The sequence below is a fragment of the Somniosus microcephalus genome, chromosome 4, assembly GCF_052327205.1.
Source record: "Somniosus microcephalus isolate GS21.2 chromosome 4, FLI_Smic_1.0, whole genome shotgun sequence".
NCBI classification, from domain to species: domain Eukaryota; kingdom Metazoa; phylum Chordata; class Chondrichthyes; order Squaliformes; family Somniosidae; genus Somniosus; species Somniosus microcephalus.
Genome location: NC_140990.1, coordinates 63898241 through 63907362, shown reverse-complemented (window position 1 = coordinate 63907362; position 9122 = coordinate 63898241). Strand labels below are relative to the sequence as shown.

Below are 9122 nucleotides of genomic sequence, written 5' to 3'. Positions count from 1 at the left end.
TGAGTGGGCAGTAAGGTGGCAGATGGAGTATAATGTGGGGAAATGTGAGGTTATTCACTTTGGTAGGAAGAATAGAAAAACAGAATATTTTTTAAATGGTGAGAAACTTTCAAATGTTGGTGTTCAGAGAGATTTGGGTGTTCTTGTGCAAGAAACACAGAAAGCTAGCATGCAGGTACAGCAAGCAATGAGGAAGGCAAATGGCATATTGGCCTTTATTGCAAGGGGGTTGGAGTATAAGAGTAAGGAAGTCTTGCTACAATTGTACAGGGCCTTGGTGAGGCCACACCTGGAGTACTGTGCACAGTTTTGGTCTCCTTATCTAAGGAAGGATATACTTGCCTTGGAGGCGGTGCAACGAAGGTTCACTAGATTGATTCCTGGGATGAGAGGGCTGTCCTATGATGAGAGATTGTGTAGAATGGGTCGATACTCTCTGGAGTTTAGAAAAATGAGAGGTGATCTCATTGAAACATACAAGATTCTGAAGGGGATTGACAGGGTAGATGCTGAGAGGCTGTTTCCCCTGGCTGGAGAGTCTAGAACGAGGGGTCATAGTCTCAGGATAAGGGATCGGCCATTTAAGACTGTGATGAGGAGGAATTTCTTCACTCGGAGGGTTGTGAATCTTTGGAATTCTCTGCCCCAGAGGGCTGTGAATGCTGAGTCTTTGAGTATATTCAAGGCTGAGATCGATAGATTTTTGGACTCTAGGGGAATCAAGGGATGTGGGTATCGGGCCGATGAATGGAGTTGAGGTGATGATCAGCCATGATCTCATTGAATGGTGGAGCAGGCTCGATGGGCCAAATGGCCATTCCTGCTCCTACTGGGGACAGCGAGTGTCCGTGCATACGCACACAGAGCGGCGGTTTGGGCCGAGTCCGGCACAGCGACCCCTCCCGGTCGCCAAGGGTAATAACCGCGCATGCCCAGAGGAGACCAACCCCCCTCCCCCACTCAGAGCTGCACCTGCGCACTCGGATCCTGTCGGACGGAGTCGGCACGGGGTATTCCGGGGAAAGGCCTTGGTGTCGGTTGCAGAGCCAGGATCAGTGACGCAAAGTGAGTTTTCTCCACTCCGATTGGGTGGAGAATCGCGCGGGGTCGGGGGGGAGGGGTGGATCGGGAGAGAATAAAGAGAAATAGAAAAACCCGAGAGTCTGTGAGGCCCCGGACCGAGCGCAGTCAGTTGGACGGTGCACGTGATCTCCTCGGGGACATGTGACCCGGGCCCACAGCCTGATTGACAGGAGCTTCTGACCAATAGGGAGCAAGCGGGCCGGGGCTGGAGGAGCGAGCCGGCGGCGGGTCCTCCAACCAATCGGGGAGCCCAAGGGGCGGGACTAGCGCCGGCTGATTGTCTGATCCGCAGGGCAGCGAGTTTCTCCAGTCCCTTGTTCAGGGCCCGGGGCCAGGGGAGGCTGTGGGCCTTTATTCCCCTTATTGGACACAAGGCTCTTTGCCTCACAACACACTGGCTCAGGTTTTAATAGAGACTTTTTAAATTCATCAATAAAAACAGATAAACCCCGTGCTTCTGTGGCACAAACTTTCTAATATTTTATAGAATCATAGAATGGTTAAAGCACAGAAGGAGGCCATTCGGCCCATTGAGCCCATGCCGGCTCGCTGCAAGACCACTTCAGCTAGTCCCACTCCCCGCCCTTTCCCCGTAACCCTGCACATTTCTTTACTTCAGATACTTATCCAATTCCCTTTTGAAAGCCGTGATTGAATCTGCCTCCACCACCCTTTCAGGCAGTACATTCCAGATCCTAACCACTCGCTGCGTAAAAAAGTTTTTCCTCATGTCGCCTTTGGTTCTTCTGCCAATCACCTTAAATCTGTGTCCTCTGGTTCGCGACCCTTCCGCCAATGGGAACAGTTTCTCTCTATCTACTCTGTCCAGACCCCTCATGATTTTGAACTCCTCTATCAAATCTCCTCTCAACCTTCTCTGCTCTAAGGAGAACCACCCCAGCTTCTCCAGTCTATCCACGTAACTGAAGTCCCTCATCCCTCATCCCTGGAACCATTCTTGTAAATCTTTTCTGCACCATCTCTAAGGCCTTCACATCCTTCATAAAGTGCGGTGCCCAGAATTGGACACAATACTCCAGATGAGGCCGAACCAGTGTTTTATAAAGGTTCATCGTAACCTCCTTGCTTTTGGACTCTATGGCCTAGAAATTCACTAGCCTTAGCGCCGCTTTTGAGGCGCTAGAGGGACTAGCGCCAGAGTTATGGCCAGTTGAAAAATTCCCTGGGGCCCTAAAGCGGCGTTGCACCGGTAGCGCTGCACCGGCACCGATGATGTCATCGGTGTGCGCAGCGTCCCAGTTGCCATGCCGACGGGCCCCAGCGCCGAAATTCAGTTGCGGCCGCCTCGCCCGTGGCAGCCGCAACTAAGACTCTGGCAACAGAGTCCAACATATGGTTGCGCCGGCGCATTAAAGGCCCCGTGGCGGCCGGCCGCTTTCCCGCCGGCCGCCTGCCCGCAGCTCCCTCCCCGGACTTCTCCCCCTCCCCCCCCGGAACAGATGCAAGCCCGGCACTTGTCCGAGGTGCGGGGCTCATTTTTAAACAGATTTGCGCGGGCCGCGGCCGGGTGCAGGCAGCTCCTCCTTAACGGAAGGAGGAGGCCTGCACTTCCCCAGCCTGCCGCACCGCATCGGGTGCCGCAGCGCCGGAATTGCGGCGCTAAACGGCAGTTAGCGCCCTTTTCCAGGCGCTAAGACCCTTCAGTAGCGCCGGCAGCCGTTTGGGCGCGGCGCTACTGAATTTTTGGCGCGCGCAGGGGGACTTAGCGCCGGCACTAACTTCCGGCGCAAAAGCCCTGGCTAAGCCAAAACCCAATTTCTAGGCCTATGCCTCTATTTATAAAACCCAGGACCCCGTATGCTTTTTTAACCACTTTTTCAACCTGCCCTGCCAGCTTCAACGATTTGTGCACACATACCCCCAGGTCTCTCTGTTCATGCACCCACTTTAGAATTGTACCCTTTAGTTTATATTGCCTCTCCTCATTCTTCCTACCAAAATGTATCACTTCGCACTTTTCTGCGTTAAATTTCATCTGCCACGTGTCCGCCCATTCCACCAGCCTGTCTATGTCCTCTTGAAGTTTATCACTATCCTCCTCACTGTTCACTTTACTTCCAAGTTTTGTGTCATCTGCAAATTCTGAAATTGTGTCCTGTACACCCAAATTCAAATCATTAATATATATCAAGAAAAGCAGTGGTCTTAGTACCGACCCCTGGGGAACACCACTGTGTACCTTTTAGTTTTATTGCAGGCTGACGGAAGTCGCTCCCTGGCCTCCTGTGTAGGTCTTTTTGTTGCTTCAGTTTGAGCTGGAGTGGAGATGGAGGAGAAGCTGCTGGGTTTAACCCCCTGTACTTCTGAGCGCAGGAGGACCCAACAATTTCCAATGTGAGACTGTCAAGGGAGGTGGATTCTGGGGGAGATTAGGTTCTTAAACAGACACTGTCCGCACAATGTAAAAGAGTATTGTTTTAGGAACAAATATTTCTGTGCAGGCTTTTAATCCAGTTTACATCTACAGATTTGTTTTAATTCATTCTTGGGATGTGGGTGCCGCTCGCAAGAGCAGCAAATATGGCCAATCCCCAGTTTCCTGTTGAGAAGGTGGTGATGAGTCGCCTTCTTGAACTGCTGCAGTCCGTGTGGTGAAGGTACTCCCACAAATCAAATCAAAAATCAAACCAACTTTTATTGTCATTGTTAGTGCACAGGTGCAGTACAACGAAATGTAGGCTTGCGGCTCCCGAGAGTGTACATTTAGATTAAGACATTTAAACATTCAACATACATTTGGCTTGTACTACATTAACATAACCATAATAAAGTGCATTGGCAGATGTGCAGGCTTTAGAGTTTATTTGTGGAGTTCAGTAGGATGACAGCCCTGGGAAAGAAGCTGTTCCTAAATCTGGTCGTACGGGTGCGAATGCATCTGTAGCGTCTCCCAGATGGCAGGAGGGTGAACAGACTGTGGCTGGGGTGGGTAGGGTCTTTGATGATGGACCGTGACCGCCGTAAACAGCGTTTCTGGTATATGTGCTCTATGGTCGGTAGCCGGGTGCCGGTAATGCGTTGGGCAGTTTTGACTGCCCAATGTTGTTCGGTAAAGAGTTCCAGGATTTTGACCCAGCAACGATGAATATGTCTAAGTCAGGATGGTGTGTGACTTGGAGGGGAACTTGGAGATGATGGTGCTCCCATGCAACAGCTGCCCTTGTCCTTCTAGGTGGTGGAGGTTGCGGGTTTTGGAGGTTCTGTTAAAGTTCTGGTCGAGTTGCAGATGTATAAAGTTCCTTTCCTTAGCCCCCTCCCCCTCCCACTCCCACCTTTCTCTCTCTCTCCTCCCATAGAGGTCAGAGTCATGTGTAGGCCCAGACCAGGTGGCGGATTCCCTTCCCTGAGGGACATTAATGAAACAGTTGGGTTTTTACGACAATCCGACAGCTTTCATGGTCACTTTTTTCCAGTGCCGGCCCCACAAATGACCAGATTCATTGGCCCAGAAATTCGGGTCCCAACGCGTGAGTGCGCACAGAGTACCCACGCGTGGACCCGATGGAAGTGCCGCTTTCTTGCATGCACTACGCATGCGCGGGAAACCGGCATTTCCGATCCTCTGAACGAAGGGGTTCAGAGGTCGAACGCGTGTGCGCGGGAGTCTGCGCGTGCCCGCTGAACTTCCGCTTTTTTTACGGGTTTGCCCGTGCGTGAAGGCCTGTACTTTTTGCACATTTAAAAACCAGACGTAAGGACTTCATTTTAAAAGGTAAGTGGTCAATTAATTAAAATTAGAACATTTTTTCCACAGGTTTATTATTTTTAAATACTTTACAGTAAGGTAAGTGTATTTTTAGCCCCGATTTTTTATAAAATTATTTTTTTCAAAAATTTAAATTATTGCTTAACATAGTTATTTAATGTTATTTATAGTTGATTTAAATAGTGTGATTTTTTTTCAAATTTATTTTAAGGTTAAGTACTGCTTTGGGCGCCCGGAGTTTTCATGAGTTTGACAGTTCTTTCTGTCAATCTCATGAATGGACTTTTCCCTCCTCCGATTGGTTGCCCGTGGCTCACGTGATCCCAGCCGACGCATCGCACTAAGTACACCGCTGGATCATGCAAGCACAGCGCGCCGGGAGCTGGAGTGGGCCACAGATCGGAAATCCACGCAGGGCCAGGCCTCAATGGCCGGCGCGCTAGGTAAGTGCAGGTCGGGGGCTTGCACCCGCGGGAAGAACCCGACCCGAATTTCTGGGCCATTGAGCTCAATTGCACAACCTACCTTTGTTTTCTTGTGAGTTCTCTCTCACGCTCCCTGTTTTAAATTAATTTTACAGGGCATTAGAAGGGGAGTATTTACAGACGGTAAGCTCAAACCACACACCACATCAAGATCTGACAGAGTCACTCGACTCATGGATTTGAATATCATCGGCCTCTGAACATGGAAGCAAAAAGCACCGTTCACAGTGGGGAGAAACCATACACGTGTTCTGTGTGTGGACGAGGCTTCAGCCGATCCTCTGGCCTATCGACACACAAGCGCAGTCACACCGGGGAGAGGCCATTCACCTGCTCTGAGTGTGGGAAGGGATTTACTAATTCATCCCACCTACTGAGACACCAGCGAGTTCACACTGGAAAGAAACCGTTCACCTGCTCTGAGTGTGGGAAGGGATTCACTAATTCATCTCACCTACTGAGACACCAGCGAGTTCACACTGGGGCGAGATCGTTCACCTGCTCTGAGTGTGGGAAGGGATTCACTAATTCATCCCACCTGCGGGAACATCAACTTGTTCACACTGGAGAGAGACCTTTTAAATGTTCTGACTGTGAGAAGAGATTTAAAAGCAAAAAGCATCTGCTGAGTCACCAGCGAGTTCACACTGAGGAGAGCCCATTCACCTGCACTGTGTGTGGGAAGGGATTCACTCAGTCATCCACCCTGCTGAAACACCAGCGAGTTCACACTGATGAGAGACCTTTTAAATGCCCGGACTGTGGGAAGTGCTATAAAAGTTCTGGGGTACTGACGTACCATCAACTTGTTCACACTGGGGAGAGGCCGTTCAGGTGCTCTCACTGTGGGACTGGGTTCAGGCAGTCAACTGATCTCACTGTACACCAGCGCACCCACACTGGGGAGAGGCCGTTCACCTGCTCCGTATGTGGGAAGGGATTCACTCAGTCATTCACCCTGCTGACACACTAGCACATTCACACTGGGGAGAGGCCATTCACCTGCTCTGTGTGTGGGAAGGGATTCACTCATTCATGCAACCTGCTGACACACCAGCACATTCACACTGGGGTGAGGCCGTTCACCTGCTCTGAGTGTAGGAAGGGATTCACTCGTTCATCCAGCCTGCTGAGACACCAGCAAGTTCACAAGTGACTGCAGGGGTTGAATTCTGCTGTTATTGCTGCTGTTAATCACATCCAGGACTGAACCATGTTCATTCTGACAGTTGGGATTTGTTTCTACTGATGTTAATAACTCCTGTAACTGAGCTGGAGTTTAATATTCTGGATATATGTCAAATAAATCAGCTTTGTTTCAAACACATTGTTGTAGATTTTTGTCTTTCCCACCTGAGTGTTTAGCATCACCTGGCTGGAGCTCAGAAAGGACAATTTGGGGGAGGATCGTACGGGGGGAACAGAACTTCAGCCTGGACACAGTCCTTCAGGGCCACACTGAGAGGGGCAAACGGCACTTTGGTCTTTCTCGTCTCTCTTCACTGACAGCAAAGGCTCCGTGTGGGTTAATCTCGAGGCCTGTGAGAAACGTGTCCCAGCCATTCTCTGCCATGGTTCAGAGCTCCTAGGCACGGAACAGAAGGCTCCTTTAGGAATGTACCCCAGTGCTTTTTTTGTAATGGCCTTATTATCGTGTGTCGCTACTTTTAGTGATTTGTGTATCTGTATCCCGGGATCCCTCTGCTCCCCCAGCCCATTTAGACTCTTAGGGGGAAAATTTGGTGGCGCCCCCTTTGGGTCGCTAACGTCGCCGGGGCTAATTTAAGCCCTGAAAAAGTTAGCGCCCCTGTGCATTAAATTCAGTGGTAGTGCCCCAGGCAGGAGGTGGGGTGCTACTGGAAGCGCTCCCCTCCCTCTTGAGGGGCTACCAGTGAATTCCACGGCACTTCATGCAACAGCGCCACGCCCATCGGCACATAGCACCGTGTCATAGCAGACCTCTCTCCCCGATTAAAGGGGAGGGGCCTAGCACTGTGCACACCGGGGCCCTGCTGGACCACCGGGGAGCGGGGTGTCGGATGAAGAGGAGCGCCGGGCTGAGCGATCGCGGCCGGCACCCCGAAGAAGAAAGGGGAAGGGGGCAGGTGCTGGCAGTCGGCCAAAATAAAAAGTTGCCGCCCGACACCTGCCCTTTAAGTGGCATCGCCGCGGCTGCAGGAACGACCCCTGACCTTGTGGCATGTAGCGTAAGGCGATAGGTCAGGGGTCGCAACCCAAGGTTGCAGCCGGGGTGCTGCACATGGCGATGATGCCATTGCCGGCGGTGCAGTGTCACGGGGAGCTACCGGCTACCGCCGCCGCTAACCTCCCGCTGAATATCGCGGGAGACACAAAGCAACCCAATTTCACCCCCTTGTCCAAGTAGTGTGTGGCCTCCTTATTCTTCCCACCAAAACACACCGCCTCACACTGATCTATAGTGACATTCATTTGCCAATTACACGCCCATTCTGAAATTTATTAATATCTTCTTGCATTTTGTCTTCCTCAGTATTAACTCTACCTCCCAATTTGGTGTCATCGACAAATTTTAAAATTTTACTTCTGATTCCCGACTCCAAATCGTTTCTGAAAATGGTGAACAACAGTGATCCCAGCACTGATCCCTGTGGAACACCACTTCCCACCTTTTGCCAGTCTGAGTAGCTACTCCCAACCCCTACTCTATGTAGTGTATGTACCTTTAAGGGGAGAACTACTTTTTACAGCTCCTGTGTACTGTAGTACCGGCAGTGACCACACCTGTATATAAACCCTGAGTAGGGATCAGTACTTTTAGTTTTAGAGTAACCCTCATCCAGTAAACACCTGTTGATTGTTCCTCTGCAGTCTCTGTTGATTTATTGAAGGACACCATACATCAAAATTCACGGATTTAACATTGGCGATGAGGCGATTCGAACCTACCTGCAACTCTGCAGAAGAAGGCCAATTCCATCAGTGCGGGCGTCGACCATCCAGAGAGGACTTGAGCATCGCAGAGGAGGTTGTGGAGAGCTGGGCTTGGTTCTCCAGTCGCGACGATCCAGCGCAGCGGGCTGGCAGCAGGTACGGCGCAGACCCTTCCCAGACGGCGGCGGCTGGAGCCGACCGACGGCACAGAAAAAGGCCGAGCAGCATCGACGGGGTAAGAGAGAGGGTAAAGCGCACAGGGTAAAGCTGGGGTTGAAGACCGAGTGGCGTCAACGAGAGAGGGTAAAGCGCACAGGGCGCAGCTGGGGTTCAAGACCGAGCGGCGTCAACGGAAAAAAAAAAGAGAGGGTAAAGTGCACTGGGCGCAGCCGGGGTTCAGGACCGAGCGGCGTCAATGAGAGAGGCATGCAGGAAAACGCGCAGAAAAGGGCTGAGCAGCGTCCGCGGGGGAAGAAAGGAAGCGCGGGAGATGCCATTTTTGAGCCGCAGCGGAGAAGAAGGGAGAGCATGGGAGACGCCATTTTGAGCCACAGTGGAGAAGAAGGGAGAGCGTGGGAAGAAAGGAAAGCGCGGGAGACGCCATTTTGAGCCAGCGGAGAAGAAGGGAGAGTGCGGGAGACGCCATTTTTAGCCAGTCTAACCACACCCAGGGATGCCGAAGAGTGGCAGTGTCACAGCGTTCGACAATGAAGTCGAAGATTGGGCGACATATATAGAACACATAGAAGTGTACTGCAAGGCGAATGAAGTGCCAGATGCCAGGAAAGCACTGGTATTGTTGAATTCCATGGGTGCAAAAACGTACGGCTTACTGCAAAACCTAGTAACCCCAGAGAAGCCAGTGGAAAAGGATTTTGAAAGCATAGTGGCAATCCGACAGGACCACTTAAACC

At 51.2% G+C, this 9122-nt stretch overlaps 1 pseudogene; it reads left to right on the top strand.

Annotated features, from left to right (window-relative positions):
* LOC147119065 (uncharacterized) overlaps nt 1–6600 on the top strand; it is a 51610-nt pseudogene extending 45010 nt beyond the window's left edge.
* Nucleotides 6601–9122: the final 2522 nt, after the last annotated feature.